Source organism: Rhinolophus sinicus, chromosome 3, assembly GCF_057876585.1.
Source record: "Rhinolophus sinicus isolate RSI-liver-muscle chromosome 3, RSI-T2T, whole genome shotgun sequence".
In the NCBI taxonomy this organism is placed as follows: domain Eukaryota; kingdom Metazoa; phylum Chordata; class Mammalia; order Chiroptera; family Rhinolophidae; genus Rhinolophus; species Rhinolophus sinicus.
The window spans coordinates 186,191,441-186,215,514 of NC_142503.1; positions in this window are offsets into that span (position 1 = coordinate 186,191,441).

The following is a 24,074-nucleotide window of genomic DNA, read 5'->3' on the forward strand; positions in this document are numbered from 1 at the left end:
TTAAAAGCACAGTCTTAAAACACATATATTTTGTTCTGCTTAAATCTCAAGACTGAAACAAAAAGTAGTCTCTACAGCAAGCGCAGATATTTCCAAACTAGGAATTTTTTGCTGTCTTTTGTGTTTACAAATGCTTTGTTGGCAAATGTTGAACTTCTTATCATAAACATTCCTGAATAATGCAGTAGCAGTAGCAAGATTGCATTTGTCCCCAGTAAAAAAAAAAAAAAAAAAAGACTGTATTTGAGCTGTTTATCTGTGTTAAACTTTGCATTTTTCTCCTAATCCATCACAACCAGAAAGCTAATTTCGTATTCCCTTGCCTCAGAGCTGTCTGTAAGGAAAACAGTAGAAACTACGTATAGACATTTTTCCCCCCTGTAAATACCTAAAGTCTTTGAAAAGAGTAAGCCATTGTCTCAGAAAGGGAGGTAACAGAAAAAATGCTTTCAGAAATAGTCCAGAAATAAAGAGAAAGGTTAACTCCTGGTGTACTCGTAGACAGAGCATAAGATGCCTGATGGTCTGCAATATATCCCAAAGTTATAGGAACTCTGGTTGCAGGGAGCTTTCCAAAGCCTTGGAGAAGAATAGCTGCATGGTGCACACAGGGAGGCTGATGCCAGGCATGGAGCTCCCAGTTTTGTCAAAATATCACTACAGCAAGAAGGGCACAGAGACTCCCAAAATGATGAACCTGGGGACAAAACAGGCTCTGATTCGCCCACCATAGTCGTTACTTTATACCGTGAAGTTGAAGGTAAAGTAATAGAAGATGGTTAAGTTTGAACTAATATATCATGAATTAAAAGTTTTAAGAAAACTTAACACTACAGGTATTTCCTAGCTAACCAAAATAAAGTACTATTTCATACAATAATGCAGATTGTGCCTAAATAATACTATACTGTAATAGACATTGTCTGAGCACTGAAGCCCGACTTCACCTTGATTTACAACAAGAGCCAGTAAATCCCACTCCTGGTTAAGCCTGGCTGAGTTGAATTTCTGTCACTGAGCAACCAAAGTACCCTAATATGTTCAGTTTTTTTCCCCACTAAAGTAAAATAGAATTAATTTTCTCCCTGTGAGATGAGACTTTTCTAGAAAATCTAACATAATTCTTGTAGACATCCCGCTAAGTAGGCAGATGTACCCAAATAAGATCTTTAACACAAAATCTGCTCATTCCATTATTTCAAACAAGGCAATTTTCCCACCTGATGTAGTATGACCATGCTATTGGAAAACCTAATACAACCCTTACCTATCCAGTTATTCCACTCTCAGTCACTATATCATTTCTAACAAATTTGGAGCTCCCTTCAAAAGAGATATAATACTGAAGCAAATCAGGAAAAAGTTATTGATAATATTGTTAAAATTCTTTAACCTCTCATGTAAGCTAAACTTTCGGTATTTTCTCCCATCGTATTTCATTGGTCAGAAACAAGGAAAATACTAAACAAACAAACAAAAAAAATTAAGACAGATTTTTTTCCCTTTTGATTCCTAACTTAAAGAAAGGCCAAAGAAGCCAGGAATTAGACAATCTAGATTTATAATGTCAAGCACCTTAAGAATACCCAACAGTTTGGAGTAACATACATGCAAATAACATAAGTTTTTTGACATGTAAACATCACCTCTGACAACACATTATTCCATTTTCTTCTGTAGCTTGTTGTCTCTTTTATTATTATTTTTACAGCATTAGTGAAATACAATAGACATACAATAAAATGCAGATAGTGAAAGTGTACATTTGTTAAGTTTTGACATATGCACTTATGGAAACTTCACCATATTCCTATCAGCCCTGAAAGTCTCATGCCACTTTATAATCCTTCTGTGATGTCCTCTGCTGGTCTCCAGGTAAACACGGATCAGCTTTCTGCCACTCTAGATTTGTTTGCATTTTCTAGAATTGTGCATAAATTCAACCACACAATATATATAGCCTTTCCAGTCTGGCTTGTGACACTTCACATGATACATCTGACATCCATCCATGTTGTAGCATGTTCATTCTTGTATATTGATGAGTAGCATGCCATGGTATGGATAGACCACGTTTGTTTATCCATTTATCTATACATGGGCACATAGATTATTTCCATTATGGGGCTAAAACTGATATGAATATTCGTGTACAAGTCTTTGTATGTGCATGTGCTTTCATTTCCTAAGGGTGGAATGGCTGGATCATATGGTAGGTGTACGTTCACTGTTTTAAAAAAACTGCTAAATTATTTTCCAAAGTGGTTATACTGTTTTACATTTCTACCAGTAGCACTATCTGAGAGTCCCACACTATCCACACCTATATGTCCATGTATACATATTTTTATCTAAATCAGCTCATACTATGTATCTTGCTATAACTTGTGGTTATGGGTTGAATTGTGCCCCCAAAATGAAATGTTGAATTCCTAATCAACGATACCCATGAATGTCACCTTATGCAGAAATAGGATCTTTGCAGATGATATAATCAAGTTAAAAAGAGGTCATTAGGGTAGGCATTAATCCACTGTGAGTGGAGAAGAGTCACACATACAGAGACACACAGAAAGAATGCCATGTGATGACAGACTCAAAGACTGGAACAATGAATGAGAATGCCAAGGATTGCTGGGGCTACCAGAAGCTAGTAAGAGGCAAGGAAGGATCCTCCCCTGGAGGCTTAGAAGGGTCCATGGCCCAGACAACCTATTGATTTTGGACTTCTAGCCTTCAGAACTTTGAGAAAAAAGGTTTCTTTTTTTTTAAACCACCTAGTTATGGTAATTTGTTAGAGCAATCCTGGGAAAGTAATATACTTGTTTTTTCATTAATAAGTTTTGGACATCATTTCTAGTTTCTATAAAGGCATATATAGTTCTTTCCTATTGTAAGATTACACTTACTGTAATACATTTTTAACACAATTTTTTTTTCAAATCTAGTAAATGGCAAGCACTTTCTAAGGTTTCTTTGTGAACATACTTCATGTTTTGTTTTTTTGTTTTGTTTTGTTTTTAAAGCATGCTTTGCCTATAGTGAATGTACTTGACATCAAATGTTGCAAACATGCACCCAAGTTCCAAAGTCCCATGAATGTAAACAAAGCCAAAAATATTCTTCCAGATAGTCACTTCAATACTATTGTGAATTTACTTATACTACTTGCATTTCCACCCCCTGAACTTTAAAACTTCATTACATCAGCCTAGCAACAGTAAGTTATTTGTAGATAGAAATAATTCATATTCTCTCTCTTTCCCCCTCACTCACTCATTCACCCACTCACACTCTCTTCCTTTCTTTCCTTATATTTCTGGTTGAAGTGTAATGCACAGGCCATAAGGGTACCATTGAAAGAATTTCCATAAACTGAATGTAGCCATATAATCAAAGCACAGATCAAGAACTATCAGCTCCTGGAACCATTCTCTTGTTCCCTTTAGTCATTGTTACCATCAGCCCCAAAATTTTTGTTTTAACTGTTGTGACCAAAAATTGTTTGGTAATTTAAGTGGCATCTCAGCCTCAATATTTCTAAGAAGTCTACCCACCAGACCACCAGCCACTGGGCCTGCTTAATTCTCCCACGCATTTCCTGCCATTTGCTATCTCCCTCTCTGTGCCTCAGCCACACGAAGCCACTACAATCTCAGAAATCCATCTGGCTTCCTAATGTCTCTGAATCACTGCTCTAGTCGTTCCTTGTTTCTTAAACACCCTTTCCCCCTCTCAGGCCACCCCCATCCCATTCTCTCCTTGTTTACTTCACCAGATTGTACAGATATGCAAGCATCACTATCTCCAGATCTCTTTCTATTCCTTCTCCAAGGTTTTGTCAGGGGCCCCTTCCAATTTCTTCCAGAGCATGCTTTTATTTTATTATTTTAGCATTTACCACATATTAAGAAAATTACCTGGATCCTTCTGGAGACTGCTGACTCCTGCAAAAGGGCCACCAGAATACCTGTTGATCAAACAGTCAAGGTTAGTAGCATAGTGCAATAAGAAAGAGCACCATCTTTAGAGTTTTACTTGTGTCTCAGAAGGGGAAGGTCAGCAGCAGCTATTTATGGGGTTTGGGAATCTGGGTGTCAGTAGTTTAAGGTGGATTTTTTCAAGTCAGAAAACTGATTGGAACTGGACAGTTCATGATAAAATAGTTTTGTAAGGGTGAAATTCAGGAATCAATAACGTAATTAGACTTAGCTAGTTTGCAGCTAGAGCTACCCTGATACTCAGCTGTTTTCTCTTTGTTTCTCCCCTCACTGATTGACTTAAGAACTCTGCTTTGTTCTGTTTCTCAAGGCTACACATACTACCTTGTTAATCCATTTAATCAGCAGAATCCTAACCTGCAAAGAGCAATTTCTTAAGTCTCAGGTGCCCGGACACCAGAATAAAATTTGCAACTCCCTTGCAGTTTTTATTGGTGATGCATAAAGCCCCAGGCCCCATGGTGGCCAAGTCCAGAATCCGGAGAAAATGTTAGATTAAAACAGACCAGACCCCACAAAGGATGTCAGCCCTCAGACCTGCCTGACCCACTCCCCCTGTCCATTTTTCTTCTTGTGTACCTATAAAACCTTCTGCCCCGTCTAGGAACGGGGAAATGGCCTTTGGACGGGAGTCTGCCATCTTCCCAGCATGTTGGCATTCGGAATAAACCTGCTGTTCTTTCCACCAACCTTGTCTCTCGATTTTTAACTTTTTCAAGCAGCTGGAAGCCGGACCTTAGCATGGTATCAGTTTAAGATTGGTGGACACAAGAGGTGAGGATCTTGTCACAGTCTTATAAATAGCTGTTTGATAACTGACCTTTACGCCCAGATCAGCAACCTGTGATCCTGAGATGAAGGCTTCTTTGCTCAGAAGAGTAATCTCTTGATCACATTAAATTGGGTTTCAGGAATTTCTTGAAGCAAAGCGCATAGCTATGGGCTGCCCTGCAGTTAGCGGTGTCTGACTCGTCTGTTGACGAGGTTGCCAGGCGCCCTGGTACTGCAGTACCTCCCTGACCAGTGCATCCCCTCTAACGAGGTAGTTATTCCGCTGCATCACTTTGTGTGCCTGTAGCTCTCCTCCTCCTCCATCTCCTTGCCACTCGGGAAAGCTGTCTTTTCCACAGGTGAGTCTACCTACGGCTTTTCTCTTTTCTTGCGAGGTTTCATGCTTCTTACTGTCCCACTTAGGTGGGGATTGTTGTTCTCTCTTGTTTTCCAGCACAGCATGCAACTTGCAGTAGAATGTTCCATTTTATTTTGAATACGTCAGTGGCTCACCTTGTGGTGTTTTTTAACCAACGGCAAGGGACTGACACATTAGCACATACCATGTTTCCCCCAAAATAAGACCTAACCAGACCATCAGCTCTAATGCATCTTTTGGAGCAAAAATTTAAGACTCGGTCTTATTTTAATGTAAGACCGGGTCTAATCTAATCTAATCTAATCTAATCTAATCTAATCTAATCTAATCTAATATAATAATATAATACCGGGTCTTATATAATATAGTATAGTATAATGATACAATAAATATAATACCAGGTCTTATATTAATTTTTGCTCCAAAAGACACATTAGAGCTGATGATGGTCCAGGTAGGTCTTATTTTCGGCGAAACACGGTAATACTGGGTACTTTTGTCAGTCAGAAGACTTAATATGTTAGCTCTTCTAATCACAAAACCTCAAATCCAAAAACTTAATCGGTTTTCTGGAGGTGGCATTTACAGGTAACACACTTAAATGGCAGGTCCCAGGCTCCAGCCAGGTTCCAGCCTCCATGCTCTTTTTTTCCTTTTCTCGTTTTAAAGATGAAATAACTAAAATTTTGGCTTCTTTATTTATTGCGGGCCATGTATTTGACTTGAAATAAAACACACAATAGTTACAATGGAGAGTTACACAAACTGAATTTGTCTTCCAGATCTGTCAAGCTCATGGAGAACCAGCTTCCATGGGACATGGCACACAGCAATCCTGAGAGTCGTCCCACAGAAAATATTTGTGTAAAAACAAGGACGATGCCATTTGTTTCTCATTACATCAACATCATCTGAACTTATCTAATCAATGAGCTTATTAATTTTTAAAAAATCATCTGTGACCAAAAGCACAGTCATGTTTGTTTGGTGACATTCTCATTTGAATCACATCCCAAAAGTCAAGAAATAACTCATAACTAGGCAGTGGCCAGAATGCTAAAACTTCCTATTACTCTTGCTACAAAACAGTTTCCAGTCTGATACAAATGTCAAAAAAGAATGACAGGAATTGTAGAGTTTTGCTTAATTGCAGAGAATGTCCCAGAAGGAGATGGAGGGCGTAGTTGGTGACAGCTTAAGAAGGGGAAAGGCCAAGAATCTTCCGGATGTTCTATTTAGTTAACATGGCACAGACAATATACAGGAAGATGAAGGTGCCCGCAGGTAAGCTGTATGGAGGCAGGTGATCTCGGTTCTCACTTCTCTAACTTTTCTAACTTTGTCATGCTGGGTGTCATGCAGGGTCTCTGGTCCCGCTCCCCACATAAGAACACAGGACATGGTGAGGCCAAAAAGGAACACCCATGGAGCCATAGATAGGGGAGTCATACCTCTATAGTCTCACTGGCAGCCGGGTTGTAGACACAGGAAGCAGGAGCCACACTATTTGCAACCTGCACTCCACCATGCTAACTGCAGTCCGTGCTTGCCAGCCACCGTCTTCTTTCTAGCCCCCATTTGCTGCTAGTGTAGCCACAGCAGTTATATTAGTGGCCAATGGCTCATTGGTTACAGCTGACGGCCAACTAGCCACAACTGATGGCCATCCAATCACAGTTGATGGCCATTTACTACCTGAGCCAGCACCTTTCCACGTGAGGCCGAGAGCCTGGAAACTGTACTCCTGTCTCTGTTCCCACAAACTTCATGGTCTTTGAAGGCAGGCACTCTACGATGTCCACTATGGCATGTTGTTTAAACTCACTATTTATGTCAGTACATTAAAAAATATTACAAATACTAACATACTAAGGGAGCAGGGTTTGGAGTGAGTAGAGGCTCCTATGAGCTACAGATTAACTGGAGAATATTTACTGAGAACCATTGCCAATATCTAATGCCTTCCACTGCTGAACTGGGAGAAATAGAGCTTATGATAAATATTGAGAGAGCTAAGGCAGAGGCTAAGAATAACAGTGCTGTGGATGGTGGGTTGAAGGGAGGCGCCTTAGAAGACAGAGGTCAAGAGCAAGCATGAGAGGCAGACAAAGCAAATCAGAGATAAGAAGGGTGTAGCAGCTGCGAGTCACCACCTCTCAGGAAACAAGGCAACCAGGTGGTCACTACTCAAAGGTAGGAAAGCAGGTACCACTGAGTGAAGTTAGGGGACCTAGAAATCTAGGGCAAGCTGGCCTCAATGGAAGGCTTCTTTTACTTTTTCTGCTATCGGTACTATTCAAAGCTGTAACAAATTCTTGGGGCTTTGCCCTAGGAAGACACATGGCCACAGCGTCACATCTGACAACTGCTACTTCTGCCTTCCCCATAAGGAAACTTTCCTGTTTGGTCTAAATCCTTCGTGATTAACACTTTTGTAACTCAGCTGGCTATGTTTCAAACAAGGAAGACTTTCACAACCCTTGTAAGAAACTGGTGTGTGTAAACTGCACAAAGAATTAATAAATTTAGGGTTGGATTCATGCAGAAGAGGAGAGAAAATTTCAAGAGCCAACATTCTTGTGCACATTTTATTATAACATAGTTATTTCCCACAACAAATATGAGCAGGAAAAACTTGAGCAGCGAGTGATTCTATAGAGTTGGACATGTATGAAGAAGAATTGCATCTGTAGCTGTATTAAAAATGCATATTAACCCAGATTAATATTGCATGGGTTATCAATCCTCTTGTGTTAAAGAATATGTTGAATGCCAGCTGGATTCAAAGGGGGAAAAAACTGACCTTTTTTCCTCCTTGCTAAGCTCTAATGTTGCATGGTTCGTCAAGTACATGAGAGACTGTCCCTGGGGAATTTATAACAGGACACAGACAGAAGTTTGACACTTGACATGCATCCCTGGATGGTTCAAAATCAACTCAGCTTGCACCCCAAACTGGAACAGCGTGTCTTTCAAGGTGTGATTGTCCATGCTCACAGCTCGGTGCCTTTCTTAACATCCAGTTGGTTATAACAGAAAAATACATGAACGTAATACAAAGCAGCCAAAATGCCACATGAAGTCAATTGGCCTCAGACAACAGAAGAGGTGAAGCCCGACACTTGATGAAATTAGATAACTGTCTCAGGTAAAGAGATTTGTTTAAGTATTTCTGTCAATTACCTGAGGGTGTAGAAATAATTCTATGCCAAAGAGCTCAAAGTTAACAAGGCATTAATCTATTAATTCAAACTAAGCATTAAGAAGACTGAATTTGACTCTAAGACCTGATATTTTGATTTGTGCAATGAGGCAGAAGCTCTGTTTTAATTTCCTTAATGATGTGAAATTTAACTATATTGAGCTAAAGGGACTAAATGTTTCTGATGCAAGTAAATCACAGATATAACTAACATTTTAAAGTTAAAAATCTATACAATACAATTTGAACATCTATGAGTATAATAGCAGGTGTGTATTTTCAATTCCTTATTTAGGAAACTGACCCAAATACATGGAATATTAGACACTTTCTCAGTAAAAATAGTCTAGTCACTCTTTCTCCTGAAGGGAATGTTTAAAATTGTGTCACAAAATTTCTCAGATATTTGGAATTTCTCCAATCACTCAGTTTTGAATTTTTAGGAATATAACATTTTAATAATCAAAAATGTTTTCTCTAGTAAGACCCCGGTAGTGTCAACATATTTTGTATTTTATGGACTTTCTTTTATATTAAGGATTTTCCACAACTTCAACTAAACAGAATAACCGACCTTACAGAGACAAAAATATATATTTTTTCAATTCTCAAGTTTTTTGGAGGATTTTGGGGAGGGACCCATTGCTGCCTAATTGTGTTTGGAATTAAACATTACATTCTAGAATAATTGATATTTTCCCAAATATCTGGATCTTTCTGATTCACCTAGTATAAAGAATAACTGTTTTAATTCTTCTCTGCCCTTGTTTCTCCCTCTCTCTTTCTACCTAGTCATAGCAGAAATAGTAATAGTGGTATAGCCATGAGGTGGAAAAATAGAAATGTACCTTTGAAAGTCATCAGGTTTAAAGAGTCTGTGGCACAAATATAAACATGACTCCAGATTCTCCTTAAATCACAAGAAGCAATGATCTCAACCCCATTTTTTTCCCTCCATCAAAGTTATAGTTTTTATCAGTTGGTGAGGCCAGGATAAAAAGGAGAAAACTTCAGAAGTGTTTAGAAAATGACAGGTAATTGTTGGAAGGGGACATGGGAATGCGATTGCTGGGTGATCCACGGAGGAGCTGGCGGCAGGCAGTCGGAGACTCCCCCTGTCCTGTACTTGGATGTATGCTCTGCCCACCATTTTCACAGTGGGAACTGTGTTCAAGGATGCAGCCTTGACAGAGCAACATGTTGCTGAGATGATTTGGCCTGGATAAGTGGCTGAACCCAGGTGAAGCCTCCATATAAACATTTAAGGTGTGGTGGTTAACGTGGAGATTTACTTATCTTGGCCACCCGAGTCCTGTACGTGAATTCCCTGGCTTATTAAATCTGCCACCTTCCTATCAGGAGTGACCTGCCTCTTTCTTGGTCTCTCCCTGCTTTCCGTATATGGGGGCTAGTTTCAGATTTCACCTGGGGAGATACCGTGGTGACCCAGCACTAATTAAACTCCAACTTGACCTAACTGCACCTTGAGACCAAAGATTTCACCGTATGTGTGATCCTATGCAGCACACTTGTATTTTGTGACCTTTAATGGCTGCAATTAACATAAATAAAGGCTTCCAAACTGACTTCTGAACTATTTGTTCCTTTTTAAGCCTGTTTTTAGTAAAGGTGTTAGATCCTGGTCTCTCACATGTTTGTCTTCTGTGCCCCTCTTAATAGTAGCCTTGGGTAATCAGGGTGTTATCTGATTGATGGCATCAAATTATCTTCAGTGTTATTTCATCAAACTATATATATTTTTTCCTCCAAACTTCCAGCCTATTTACATTGTCATTAACTTATGATTTAGGCAAAATGTGGTTCTCCATAGAATGCCCTTTCATCTTTGCGTTAGCATATGCCTGTGTTCTGGTCTCCAAAGGTCTTCGGAAAGAGATGAGTAACATTAATATACAACACATTCCTCTTAATTTAGCTAATTAGGACGTTCCCTAAATTAAAGAGCCATGAACTAGCTTAGCTCTTAATCCAAGACATAGGCTTTCAAAAAATAATAAGCTTTCGTCTTAAACAAAATATATAATTCACACCCACACCCACCACAAGTCCTAACACATGAGCCAGTTCTCATCTAATGCAAACATGAGAAATTTGACAAACTGTACTGCTTTGTCAGCACCATTCTCATTTCTGCTATGCTACAAACATTTTAATGTATCAATCCTACCCCCTTCAATTTGAAAAGGAAACATCTACTCCCAGCTAAGTGCAAAAATTTCCAAGACCAATCCTTCAGAGTGTGTTTTATTATGATGAGTACACCCCTCTACATTTGATTAAAATAAAAGTTGAACACACTGATATAAATTATTGCAGAACACAAAAAGGGTCCATAAAAGCTAGAGAGACTCATTAGATTGTAGAAATGATTTTTTAAGAGAGATAATTCTCTCCTCTGCTTTCAATGTGCCTTTTATGTACATATATGTGAGGGTGAATAGGAGTTTTCACGTTTATTACAGGAAACATCGATTCTTTCCAGTTCTGACTTTTTAATTCCTGATATTTTCATGTTTCCTTTTGCCTTTGTTCTGGCATTTAGCTCTCTGGAGCCATTATTCAAAGTGATACTTAATAGCCCCAATAAGAAAGCAACATCTCTCAGTAATGCACATGACTGCTTAATGATGCAAGATCATCTTAATTCCCTCTCCTTGTGTTTTATTTTCCTTTAGGGGGCAACAATTCTAAAGGCTTAACTCTGTCTCAGCTGGTGAAAGTTGAATGGCCCTGCTGAGTGCTGTGGCATTTTTTCTCTCCTCAGTTGGGCCAAGGAATAAAGTCCCTAATGCTCTTTTGAGAGTGAACCATTTGAAGAGTATTAGTGGTTTGTGTCCAAAACTTTGTTGCTTAGAGAATTGAGTTAAACACGAGGGACAGATAGGCTGCTGTTTCCAAGACCTCTTAAAAGACATAAAATCACACCAAATGATACGTCATTTTACAGATTTCTCTCTTTAACACCATTTTCCCAAAGGCTAGCCTGCTAGTTAAATCAGGAAAGAGGAAATACGGCCAATCACTTGGAATAGAAGAGGAAGAAGGCCAGAGAGCACCAGAGCGCTGGATTCCAGGTTTATTACTAAAGAGTGAGTAATGGGTGCACCGCAGGCACGAGTACCCCAGAGTCACCTTATGTGAGTATCCAAACTGCTCCAGCTCCAAGCCCTGCGTGTTATACTGTCAGCTTTCCTCCTCCCCACCGTGACTTTTGCTTTCCAGATAATTCCCAAGTTCCCCAGCAGTGCTTGATTCAATCCTTGTAACCATGCCACTGCCGCTGAAGCAAAAATTCTGACATGCTCATTTAGGTCAGAGTCTGAAAACTCAATCAAGCCTCTTTCCCTTAGTGAAGTCAGGTGACTCCAAACACCTCCTAGCCTCCCAGAATTGTAGAATAGATGAGGAAAAGGGACTGTGCCCAAAGCTTCAGCCCTCTGATTATTATACTAGGTCTCTGGCCAGGCCACAGTCCCCCTACCTCACCGCCTCCCACCATCCACTGAAGAATTCTGTTGGCGGCTTAACGGATTGTCTCCCGTGCTGGTGCTGGTAACCCGTTCGGCAAATGCTGCCTTAGCGAGGCTGATCTGGACATAAAGAAACTTTTCATTCATCGTTGTCTTTCTGTCCTACGTGTGAAACAGACTCAACCACTGAGACGAGGTTAAGCTTTGCCAAAGATTTCATAGAAGTGCTTCTGGATAAGATCTTTTCAGATCCCAAGGCCTAAGGGCATTTTCATGGGGTCCCCACCCCTACCCCAGCCTTCCGTCCCAGTTCTCTAGAACACAGGAGCAATTGGGTGTATAGTGCAGTTAAAATTCCCCTACCAGAAAGGAAACAAAGGAAGTCCAATAGCTCTGCCTTGGTCATATGAGAGTCTTTGTCCCTAAGAGAGCTCTGATCTTCTCAGTGTGAAGCAGTGCATGCAGGTTAATTATAACTCGTGAAAAGGAACACTTTTCCACCGTCACTCTGACTGCATGTGAAGAAAACTCCCTCTGAATAATATTCTGGGCCTCTCTGCATCCTCAGCAAGCATTCGATGGCTACCCACATGGGTGAGTCACAGAAGGAACAGGGAATGTGTGGCTTGACCCATCTTGGATATTACAAGTGTCTGTACATTATTTGCATGACCAATTTAAAATGAACATGTAAAGGGAAAAAAAATAAGTGCCCTTAAAACCACCACGAAATACAACGTTTTCCTCCCATGGTCTTTCCTCTGAACCTGTCATGATATCCTTTATCTGCTATTTAATGTTGCACTCCCTCAGGTCCTGGGGCACTGATGGGGTCAGTGGATACCTCACAGGTTCCCAGGGGCCTGGCCCTGCCCTGTGACGCCATGATACACACAGCTCCCCTCCCCACAGCTACAGGATGGTTGAGTCAGTGGGGAGGAAGTATAGTGAATCTCTCCTTCCAAAGGCCTGTCACCTGCCTTTCCAAACTATGTCAAGGGGTGACCACCAAGTGGTTGCAGGCTCCATATTGGGACATACTCCATGCCAGGATCAGGAGTGAGTAAGAGGATTGCGCCCCCACCACCCAACCTCTAGGCTCTGGCTCCACACTCCCAGACCTGAGCAAGATGGCCACTGCCACGCCCCATCCCAAGATGAGAGAGGCTGCCAGACCCTCCCTCCCTGTGCCTAAGTCCAGGCTCTCAAAGGGTGAGTTTGGGGAAGTAGAGGGAGGAAGGGGTTGGGCAGGTGTGAGGAAGGGAGGGCCAGATGAGTTAGAGTGCCAGGGACCCAAGAATCAAAGCTTTCCTCAAGGAAGTGGAGGGAGAGCAACAGATGGACTATAGGTGAACCAGGCACATATTCTAAGATGAAATAATTAAGAATTTCAAGGCTGTGGCCATCAATCATTAAACTCCAAGTCAGAGCCCTCTGACTGTAGCAGCCCTATGCAAATGCATGGGTCACGTGCCCTTGAAATGGGGCTCAATCAGTGTTCACTCTTCTCTTGGCCTGACTCAGCCTGAGTTACCTTCTGGGAGGGTAAGAGTGAGGCTATGCAGATTTGCTTTGACAGTCTGGGAAATGTAAGTAATGCAGAACAGTGTTTGCTAGTCCTTGTTCTCACATACCTAGTAACAGCTGTATAAGCAGCTGTAGAAGGTGATGTTTTGATTTGATCTTCATCTGCCTGAATTTTCTCTTCTTCTTGCTCAGTCTCTCTCAATGAATTATGAAGCCCCTGTGTCCTCATGAGAGCAGGACATCCACAGGGAGTGGTTGTTCCCTGCTACTTCATGGCATATGTTGTACCAGGGAAGGTCCTCAGTGTGGGGACATTGGCTTCCTCTGGCCCAGTGGCCAGTTTGCCTATCCTCAGGTTCGGTTAGTTTTCACACAAAGCTGTATGCTTCATCTTAGCCTTTCTCTATAATTGCATTATAGTTAGGCTGTTATTCTTTTTCCTTATTTAACAATTAATTCAAAGTTGGCCAAAGGAAAGTGAAGCTATTTATTGGATCCAGCAAATAAACAACTCATATGGGTTGTATATTCCACATCTATTATTTTGTTCATTTTTTTTCAGTATTCCCCTTTCTCTTATCTCAGACCATCTTCAATGTATAAGTGTACACTATCCAACTCCTCATATTTAAGAGGTTGTGTAGAGAAGCAAAAGTTGTCATTAGGAGACATTAATTGGTCACCACTTACCAAATGTATTTCTCCTTAGTCTTATTATCTGCTTAAAACCAGTGTCTTTTTCTATACTTTAGATTGTCTTCTCTGAAGAGTTCATTTTTTCCATGTTTACAATAGTTGCAAACATCTGGCTATGCAAATTCATTACAACATTATCTTGCTTATCTTACAAAAGAAGGACAATTTAATAGAGTAGATGAAATTGTTGTTGGAGAAGATCTCAAATGCTAAGGCAATCACAAGGGTTAGGCAGTTGCGGCATAACTGTTTGGATGGCACTCTCCATTTGGTTATCATAGTTGTGCATTTGTAATGGAAATTTTGTCTTTAGAAAGGGGTGTTTTTCTTTTTTCTTTCTTGTTTTTTTCTCTAATTCAACAATAGGTTTTGTGTGGCCAAGCAGGGGGTCTGCAAATCATACATAAAGCCATTTCAAATAAGAATTGGAAGGCTTACGCCATTTAGCAATATTGGAAGATGTAATTAATTAGGATAAAAATGAAGGGACTATCAAGAAATTAAGACAACTTTCTTGGGGAAAAAAACAACAAAAAACTCTCCAATATATTTACAAGTTTGACCCTTTGAAGTTAATGATATTAAAGTTAAATGTAAATTCCAGGACCCAAAATATGTTATCACATAATTTTATAAGAAAAAAGTATTATAATATATAGTGTTTGTTCATAAGAATTACCACATAACTTAAAAAAAAAAACCTGAATGTAGTTTAGCCTAAGACAAAATAAACTTATTTGGGTAACGTTACTTTTATTTATTTATTTATTTTTAAGATAAAACCACCACAAAAGCTTTTGTTCCATTATTTACATGATATTTAATTTATATTTTTGGTGGTTTAACTTGAATTAACAGTTTGCTTGGACTACTTGTCATCAGCTGGAGGCTTACTGTAGTCACTGAGCTCCCCACAGTGATTTAAAAAAGACACCTGAAGTGTTCTCACTTCATTGCTTAAGTTCCCTCACTAGTCCATCACTGCCTTATGGGTAAATTCTAAGTCCCAACAAAGTTCTTCATGATCTGATCCTTTTGTTCCTTTCCAAGTCTTATCTCCAGGTTTATCTCTTATAACTTAACCTCAACCCACTTCAAAGCACCATCATGCCTCATACTTTCATCTTCAGCGAAAAGCCTCTGCTCATGATTTCTTGAATAAACCATACTGAATCAGGAGTTGGCAGTTAGCCATGTAATTGCATTTCCTTGGAATACTTTATGTCACCCACTGTCCTTTATGTGTCATCCTTACACTCATGCTGTTAGGCTTAACTTGCTCTGAGAAATCTAGGACACTGTGACAGCCATAACCTCTCCCCTTGTCCCCGATAAAGACAGAGTGAGGCTCAGTCTTCAGGGCAATAGCTGCAGTCAGCAAATACTCTGTCTGATTTAATTACCATCTTGTTTTGCAAACATTTATTTAGATGTCTTCCTCATATATCTGTGAATATCTAGAGTAAAGGGACTGTGTAACTTTGGGTGTCTATAATTATATTAATGGACCCATAAGAAGAAAAAAAAGAATAAGCAACAAAAATCCTACCCTTTTCTTTAAGAGGATCAGATCTGGCAGAGTAAATTGGGGCACCCTGCTCTGGACAGTTACTGTTGTTTCCCTAACAGGTCTTCAGCTACTAGAACCAAGATTCGCTGTAATGAGAAGACTGAGAGACGGCAGGCAAACAGAGGTCCCTATAAGCATGAAGCTAAGAAAGCTTTTTGATGTGGGATGAAAACTCTATTTCCAGGCTACCCACAAATGACAACCTTAAACAGACCACAAAAAAACCATCATTGTTGCTTTTATTTTAACTCTTGCTCTCTTTAAGAATAATTGTCAACACATTTCCACATCCGACTTTGTATTGTCTAAACAACATGAGGTCTTATAAATTTGATATTTTCAACAATGGGATAAAAGAGCATCACAATGTAAATTACTGATACCTTAACACCTTCCCAGCAACTTTATCGAGATATTTTTTGTTTTCTGTTGAATTCAAGGAGAGACAAGTTTCTCCACCGTGAAAGTTTGCCTCCTGTCTTTTATTATTTCAGCACAGTTACATCTGAGAATTTAAAAATGCATAGCCAGTTATTCTCAAAAAGGAAGAGAGATAAAACAGTGTACCTAGTATTGGAAACACCCATCAGCTTAGGGCAGGTATCTGGGGGTGGGGGGCAACCCTCTAATGCCTGGAGGCAGAAGGAGAGCCTTAGAAATGAGTTAAAGCCAGTCTGTACTCTGAGTCCAAGAAAAGTTTTGACAACATAATGGAAGAAGAGAGACTTCTAGAATTTTATGGCAGTGCTACTTGAGGCTTTTAAAAATGGAGTTGAGAGAACAAGATAGGTGATTTCAACTAGTTTCATTCGTCAACTAGGCAGGTAGTCAACTACATTGTCAGTTGATACGTAGGTGATTACAAACACAGATGGGAGCTCAGTAAAAAGTTCTCAGGGCAAATGTGGAGGGCAAAGGTTAGAGAAAAAATAGGGATAAAACTGAGGATGAAAATGGGCATTAGGCAATTCAGTAGTGCAATAACTCAGTTCCAGAAATCAAAGTAGAATTCAAGTTACTTAAAGGGTTAGATTACTGGATATAGGATGATGATATAGAACCAAACTGAGTTAGGGTTCGAAAAACAGCAAGAGTAATTTGCTTACATGCTAGGGGTGGGATAGGGCTGGAGAATGGGGGAAACTGGTTAAATATCTTCCACAGGTTGCCATTTACTCTAGAGGTTAATTTCCAAGCTGAAACTTTCAGGCATATAAGATTTGATTTGTGAAAAAAGAGGTGCAAGAGGACTACAAAGGAGAAATCAAAATTTAGAATTCAGTTAGATACGGCATCTGACATTTTCTTTAGTGACAGGGACCAAGTTGGTTTAGAACAGTGACACCAAAATCTTGAGGAACATCTGAATCACCTAGGTAAATTATTAGAATTAAACTCAAAATAGTTTGGACAGATTGAAATTTATTGGCTCAATATATCCAGACAAAGGACGTGAAACAGAACTACCGAAGATGATGGATGTAGTTGCTATTCAAGAACAAAGACAGCCAATGACTTGAACACTTCTGAGATTATTCCTCCATCCATTTTTGATCTGTTCTCTTATCTGACTGTCAGCTTATATGTCTGTCAGGGTAGTTAGGCTTCCACTTCATAGGGGGAAATACCAAGCCAAAACACCTCTTGAACCTCATATCCACATCCAAACTTCTGCTATCAGTGGAGAATATACTCTGTCATGTTGCAGTTTCAAATATCCTGGAAGAGGCCTTGAATTGACCAAATTTGTCAACTGATGTTTTTTAACCTAATTTGGAGAGAGAGGCAGGGTACAGATGTTATAGGCTGAATTGCATACCCCCCACCCCCAATTCATAAGTTGCAGTTCTAACACCCACTACCTCAGAAGGTGGCTGTGTTTGGACATAGGGTCTTTAAAAAGGTAATTAAGTTAATGAGGTCATTAGAGTGGGCCAAATACAATATATGACTGATGTCCTTATAAGGAGGGAAATTTGGACATAGACATACAGAGGGAAGGGCATGTAAGGATATAGGGAGAAGACAGCCATCTAAAGCCAAGGGGAGAGGCCTCAGAAGAAACCAGTAGTGTTGACATCATGATCTAGGACTTCAAACCTCCAGAACTGTGAGAAAACAAATGTGTTTTTTAAGCCATTCAGTCTGTGGTATTTTGGTAGACAGCCCTAGTAAATTAATACAAACACAGAGCCATAACCATTACTGAGCTTCATTCACATCCTTATCCACAGCTTCTGCTATCAGTGGAGGACATAGTTTTGTAACATCCTGGTTTGAAATATGATGGAAAAGGCCTAGAATTGACCAAATTTGAGTCAGGTGAATATTCTTGGACTAATTTGGTATAGGGTTAGCTGGTTGCCTCTGCTTAAACTAGTCAAATGTGTCTAAAGAGTTGAGGTCAAAGGAGAAGTCAGCTCCCATTGGATGGACAGGATTGTGTTTGTGGAATAGTTTTGAAGAAAAATAGTGCCATTCCAAAACTAAAGGTTGAGGGTGATTAAAAGAGGAGGAGGAGGAGGAGGAGGAGGAGGAGGAGGAGACAGAAGAAGAAGAAGAAGAAGAAGAAGAAGAAGAAGAAGAAGAAGAAGAAGAAGAGGAAGAGGAAGAGGAAGAGGAAGAGGAAGAGGAAGAGGAAGAGGAAGAGGAAGAAGAAGAAGAAGAAGAAGAAGAAGAGGAAGAAAATACTACGCCAGTAATTTTATCAAAATTCTAAGACCAAACACTGGAGGTTCTGATTCTTTACACAAATGCATCTATATGTTTAGAAAAGTTTACAGGTAGTTTTGAGAATAAACTAGGTTAGGAATCACTGGTTTTCAGTCGAGATGGAGACTGTTCTACATGATCTTTTGACTGACAAAGCTGCCTCTACTATTGTTTCCCCTTCATTTGGTGTGAACAGTCAAGGGTAGACTAATTCTAAGTCAACAATGATAGATTAAGTTCCAAATCAAGAAAATAGATATGATTAAGCTTTGCAATGCAGCATGTAAAACAGTTCAAAAAAAGTGCTCTAAATATTTGGTGTTGAGATTTCTAGAAGAAACATCTTGATATTTCACTTAAAGTTGGTTCTTCCTGACTTCTGTCTTGACAGCAATCTAAGTTGGATAGCCATTTGATCAAATATCACAAGAAAAAGAAAAATAACTAAACATAGGCCATAAGAGAACATTTTTTTAGCATCATAGAATGCAACATAGAGCCATAGATTGGGAGATTGGGATAAAGTACCAACTAATGGATAAATATCCTGAAATTATTGCTAAAAATTAAATCAAAATTGCTGGGATAGATAGATGTCCTAGCCATTTTATAGCTTAATAATAAATGAATTGAATTTCTGTGTAACTTCATGCAGAGCAATGTAATGATTTGTTTTTAGTGAAAAAAAGTCAAGTTTTTGATTGAACTATTTTTACATATTTTGGTCAAGGATATTTTTTTTTCTTTTCCTCTCATGCAGAGTTTAATCAGTCATTTTATTCCCTCCATTTTACTTATGAATATTTTATATGTTTATAATAGAAAAACACTAAGGACTTAAACATTGAGAGAAAAGTAAATGAAAATAACTTCATCAGCATTAAGATATATATAGCTATACACACACACACATTAAATATTGAGCTGGTTCTACAAAATGCTAAATGGTGTATAATTTCTGCCTCTGAGTAATAAACATGAAAGTAGATATGGAGACCCAAATCTCCTGAATCACAACTTGATGGGATTATGGGTGTCTGAGGCCCTGTTTCAACACATCTGAAAGCAAATGCCCCTGCTAGGAAGGGAACCATGGCCAATTTTATTCACCAATCTTACCTGGCTTTTAGCACAATGCCAGCATATCTTTGGGGCTCAATAAATAATGGATTCAATTAATAATTCACACGTGAATCAATGAATGATGAATGAGTGAATACACTGATAAATTTGGAAGCATCACAGGGGATTATGAAGCCTTAGGCAGCAATCTCGGTGTCATAAGAGCAAGGAGATATTTCAGCTTCACTTTGGAAGAATACTGACTACAAGGTTAGTGAACAACTGGCTGAACAGATGATTTTGGAGAATCAGATTTGGATTTCTAGTCCAAGCTTAAGCTAAGAATTAGAATAATGGGCTCTTGGCAACATATAAAGTAAACCTCAGGAGAATATGGTTGAGTATGTTTACCCAAAAACTAACTGCCCCACTCACCAGGCTTTGCACTGAGTCGAGAGGCGAGGCATGTGGCTTTAAAGAGTAAAAACAGTCATCATAGATCATTGGCATTCTCAGGCTTCATATCCGTGAAATTTTGCATATTTTGGGGTACAAATGTGAAGCGACAGCCCTTTGAGTTGCAGCGCTGCTGTGCGTCACTTATCTTAAAAGTTTAGCTCCCTTGAAAGTCAGCATCTCTACAGGATCTTGTTTTCCCACGTCCATAAAGCAGAACACATTTCATTCCCTTCAGCTGTCAGTGGGTGACATTTGAGTTTACAGAAATAATAATAATGGAAGCATTTATTTATTGAGCTCTTACTGCATGCAAATCACTCTTCTAGACTGTGCGGTAGATATTCATATTAGCTAGAGTAAACTGAGCTGTCGTAAAAAAGGCAATGCAACTATTCAGGCTCTTAAAGACCAAGAATTTCCTATCTTTTTAGTGTATCACATGAGTTTGAACACCACATTAGCCATTGCTTTTCAAACATAAACTTAAATCTCCACTTGTCTCTACATGAATCAGGGGCTCTGTTTGTGATAGTTTCTCTGCCTGGGAAAACCTTTATGGAGCATCTCTACGCCCTCATGAGATGACAAGTTCCTTGATTAGGGTGGCACCTTGATTAGGAATGGAGAGAAGAAATGGGTACGTTTTTCCCTCCTTTTTTAAAATCCAAACTTGAGGCTAAAGACAACGAAGGGGATGAAGAAGAGAAAGAGAAAAATATGACTGCAATTTATGAGAAGTATGTCAGTAAAACTGCCAAAAATTGAGTAGGAACCAAAGGCCTTTTTTAGTATATATTCTTCATTTATTAAATGAAAAATAAATGGTATATGAGTAGACAAATATAAAAAGATAATTGGGGAGGGTAGACAGATTAGTGACTAAGATAAAATAATTTTAGTTGGATGAAAATGCTGAGTATTATCCTGTTATGGATATTTAAGGGCAGTGTCCCCCTATTCAGAAAAAAATTCTAATAAAAAAGCTACATAAATTTTCCCAAACATTAAAGCTTCCCACTTACAATATGCTATTTCAGTATTACCAGAACTTGCCCAATTTACTTCATTAAAACTAGAATCTAGACTCTAAACAATCTGGTTTTATTTTTACAATTTTGAGTGAATTCACTTAGAGTAAAGCCTATTTTGTCGAATAGCTGAGAGCTTTGGCCCTAATTAATAAGTTGAAGGGGGAACCTCAGAAGTCTACATTTGATAGCATCTTAATGACTGTGTAGTGTTCCGAAATAAAACAGAAATTGGAACAACACACTACAAAATCAGAACATAATAGATACATTTCTAAACTACAGAATAGCTCAAGAAAAGATAAAGTAAAGGGGGAAAAACAGCATACTCACACACCTCCTACTCTATATTTATAATGTCAAAAGTTATTTCCCCCATCTTTTAACTGCCCTTTCAAGAAACAATCAAAAAAGTAATATGAGGCTCGGGGGCCTTGGGGAATCTGAAGTGTCTCTTAATTCTACAATTTACTGTTTTGATTGCTGTAACACTGTCTCCTTTCACAGCAATTACTGTGCTAGTGGATGAGTTCCAAAGGATCATGGCATAGGAATAGCTGTTCTGCAATTTGTCAGAAAGTTTGACAGAGTCATTCTTAGCAACTTCTGCACCGACCCTGAATATCAGCAATATATTTCAGTCTTGAATTAAGGGTTCAGAACCACTAAATTTAAGTAAAGCTCTCATACCTTAACTTCGAGAGGATACTGATTAGGGGGGGAAAAAAAAACATGAAAAAGGATTTTAAACCCAAAACAGAAAGGGTATTATGTGAAAGAGTAAGGGGATTTGAAGTCAAATGGTATGCTCTTTGCCGCTATCCCCAAGGAAAAAACAAATGTGTGTCCATGGTTTCAAACCAACTGATTGAAAATGAATAACTAGTTTTCTTTGCAGATATGCAGGTAAAATCATGTTACCCAAATTTTGCTCCTCCAACTCTTTCAGCACTAAATAGGCAAAGAGCAAATAAAAGTCGGGAGGGAGAAATTAAAATGATGATACAGGTGTTAAGACAAAGGAATGAATCAATGAAGTCGAGAACTAAGGGGGAAAAAGCAGAAGTTAATACGAGAGCCTGAGAAAAGGAAAGAGCCAGAGAGTCAAGAAAAAAAGAGACACATCAAATTAGGGCTGCTAATAATGAGGTAAGATGGGCCCTATCTCTTAGTGCATTTATAATACATAGTCACATGTTCAATATCATGAAATATTAACTGATATTGACAACTTTGAAACTTTGCATGGATAGATTACTGTGTCTGTCAAATAGAAAGACTCAAGGCAGGATGAAAGTAAGCTGGATGAGAAGGAGAAAGAGGAAAAAAGTGGGAAAGATCTCTAGTAGATGTAGCAAGTGGCATACGTACTGCCTACAAAATAAGAATGGATGAAGATTAATAGTTTGCAGATATTCTGCCCATGCTTTTTAGGAGAGAGTTTTACTTTATTTAGACTGCCACAAAAGTAAGGCTCAGGCACACACAGACATATCCCAGACAGCAATAGGAAGCATCTGCTTTCAGAAATAACTCTGTACTCACATTAGAGAAGCATATTATCTACATATATTTGATGGATTGAAATTGCAAGGTAATTATGTTGCTTGATGCTAATTTGTACCTTTTATATGACACTGATTGTACTTTTGTGCTTTTCTTGATTCTTTTGGACAAATCTCTTCTCACAATTAAAAACAATCTCAGATATTTACACGTTGCAGATGCATCATATGTGGCGCTGTGTCTGTAAAAACCATCAAAGGGCATCGTTAGCAGATTCTTAAATGATTACTCTGCTGAAGTGGGCAATCAGTTAAAAAAGGATAATGTCCTATATCTATAAAATGATTATCACCCAGAGCCTGCAGAATATAGATGATTGGAAAAGCAGACAAGGCCCAAACATGTAGTGAAAAGCACAACTTGCAAAAAGCCGATTCTAATATCATCTTAGTCTAAAAAAGAATAAAAATATACCAGGAAAAAAGTGCACTTGGAGATATTCATAATGCAGGTGTATCAATCACCAAGTAGTAGTCTGTTTATTATTTCAAGCCCCATTTAAAATACAATCTTGAAAAAATTGTTCAATTAGAAAAATAAATTATGTGTGTATTGTGTTATGGTTTACAAAGCAGTCATATTAAATATCTTATATAATCCTTAACAGTATGTCAAATAAAAATATTATCTCTAACATCTTTGAGGTAAGAAAACAAAAAACTGAAATTGATCAAGAGTTACTTAAAATGATTTAGCTAAGAAGTAGAGGAATTGGAATTCAACTCAAGTTTCTCTAAGTCCATACATGATTAAGTTGAACAACAACAACAAAAAAGATGAGTGCCTACCATAGGCAAGGTACAATAGTGTGCCCAGGTGACAATGTTATGATGGAACTGACAAAGTCTTTTCCCTCATGGAAGGCATATCTCAGCAGGTAATTAACTAAACAGTAATTGAACTACAATTTTGATAAGTACCACAAAAGACAAGAGCAAAAAACAGTGTTACACTTTTTAGCAAACACATGGAACAAACTGCTTAGAAATCCAAAAGTGAGCTGGGTGTTATATGGATCTGGTTTATAAACCAGATCCAGTTTATAAATAAGATTTCTCATACTGTATTCCTAATATTTGAGCTGTGATTGAAAAACATCCTTCCTAAGGGAAAGTGGTTGTTGCTGTACAGTATAGTGGTTGACAGAGGCTCATGCTGTCCTTCTACTATATTAAAAAATATTTTGTTAAAGTGTTATAATGCAATTTAGGATCTACATTAAATGGCTCCACATATCAGCATGTACTATTACAATTATAGAATAGAGGCTGATAAACTACAGTCCATGAGCCAAATCTGGCCCATTGTTTGTTTTTATAAATAAAGTTTTATTGAAACACAGCCACACCTGTAAAAAATATATGGATTTTATGTATCATCGACTGCTTTTGTGCTACAATATCTGAATTGAGTTGTGACAGAGACTGTCTTGCATATAAAGCTGAACTATGTACTATCTGACCATTAACAGAAAATGTTTGCTGACCAAAGTATGGGTTCTGAAATTAGTTTACCTGGGTTTCAGTTCTGCTCCATAAAGTACACAGGCGATCTGGAGCAAGGTCGTTGATCTTTCTATTTCTTAGTTACTCACCTAAAATGGGGATAAT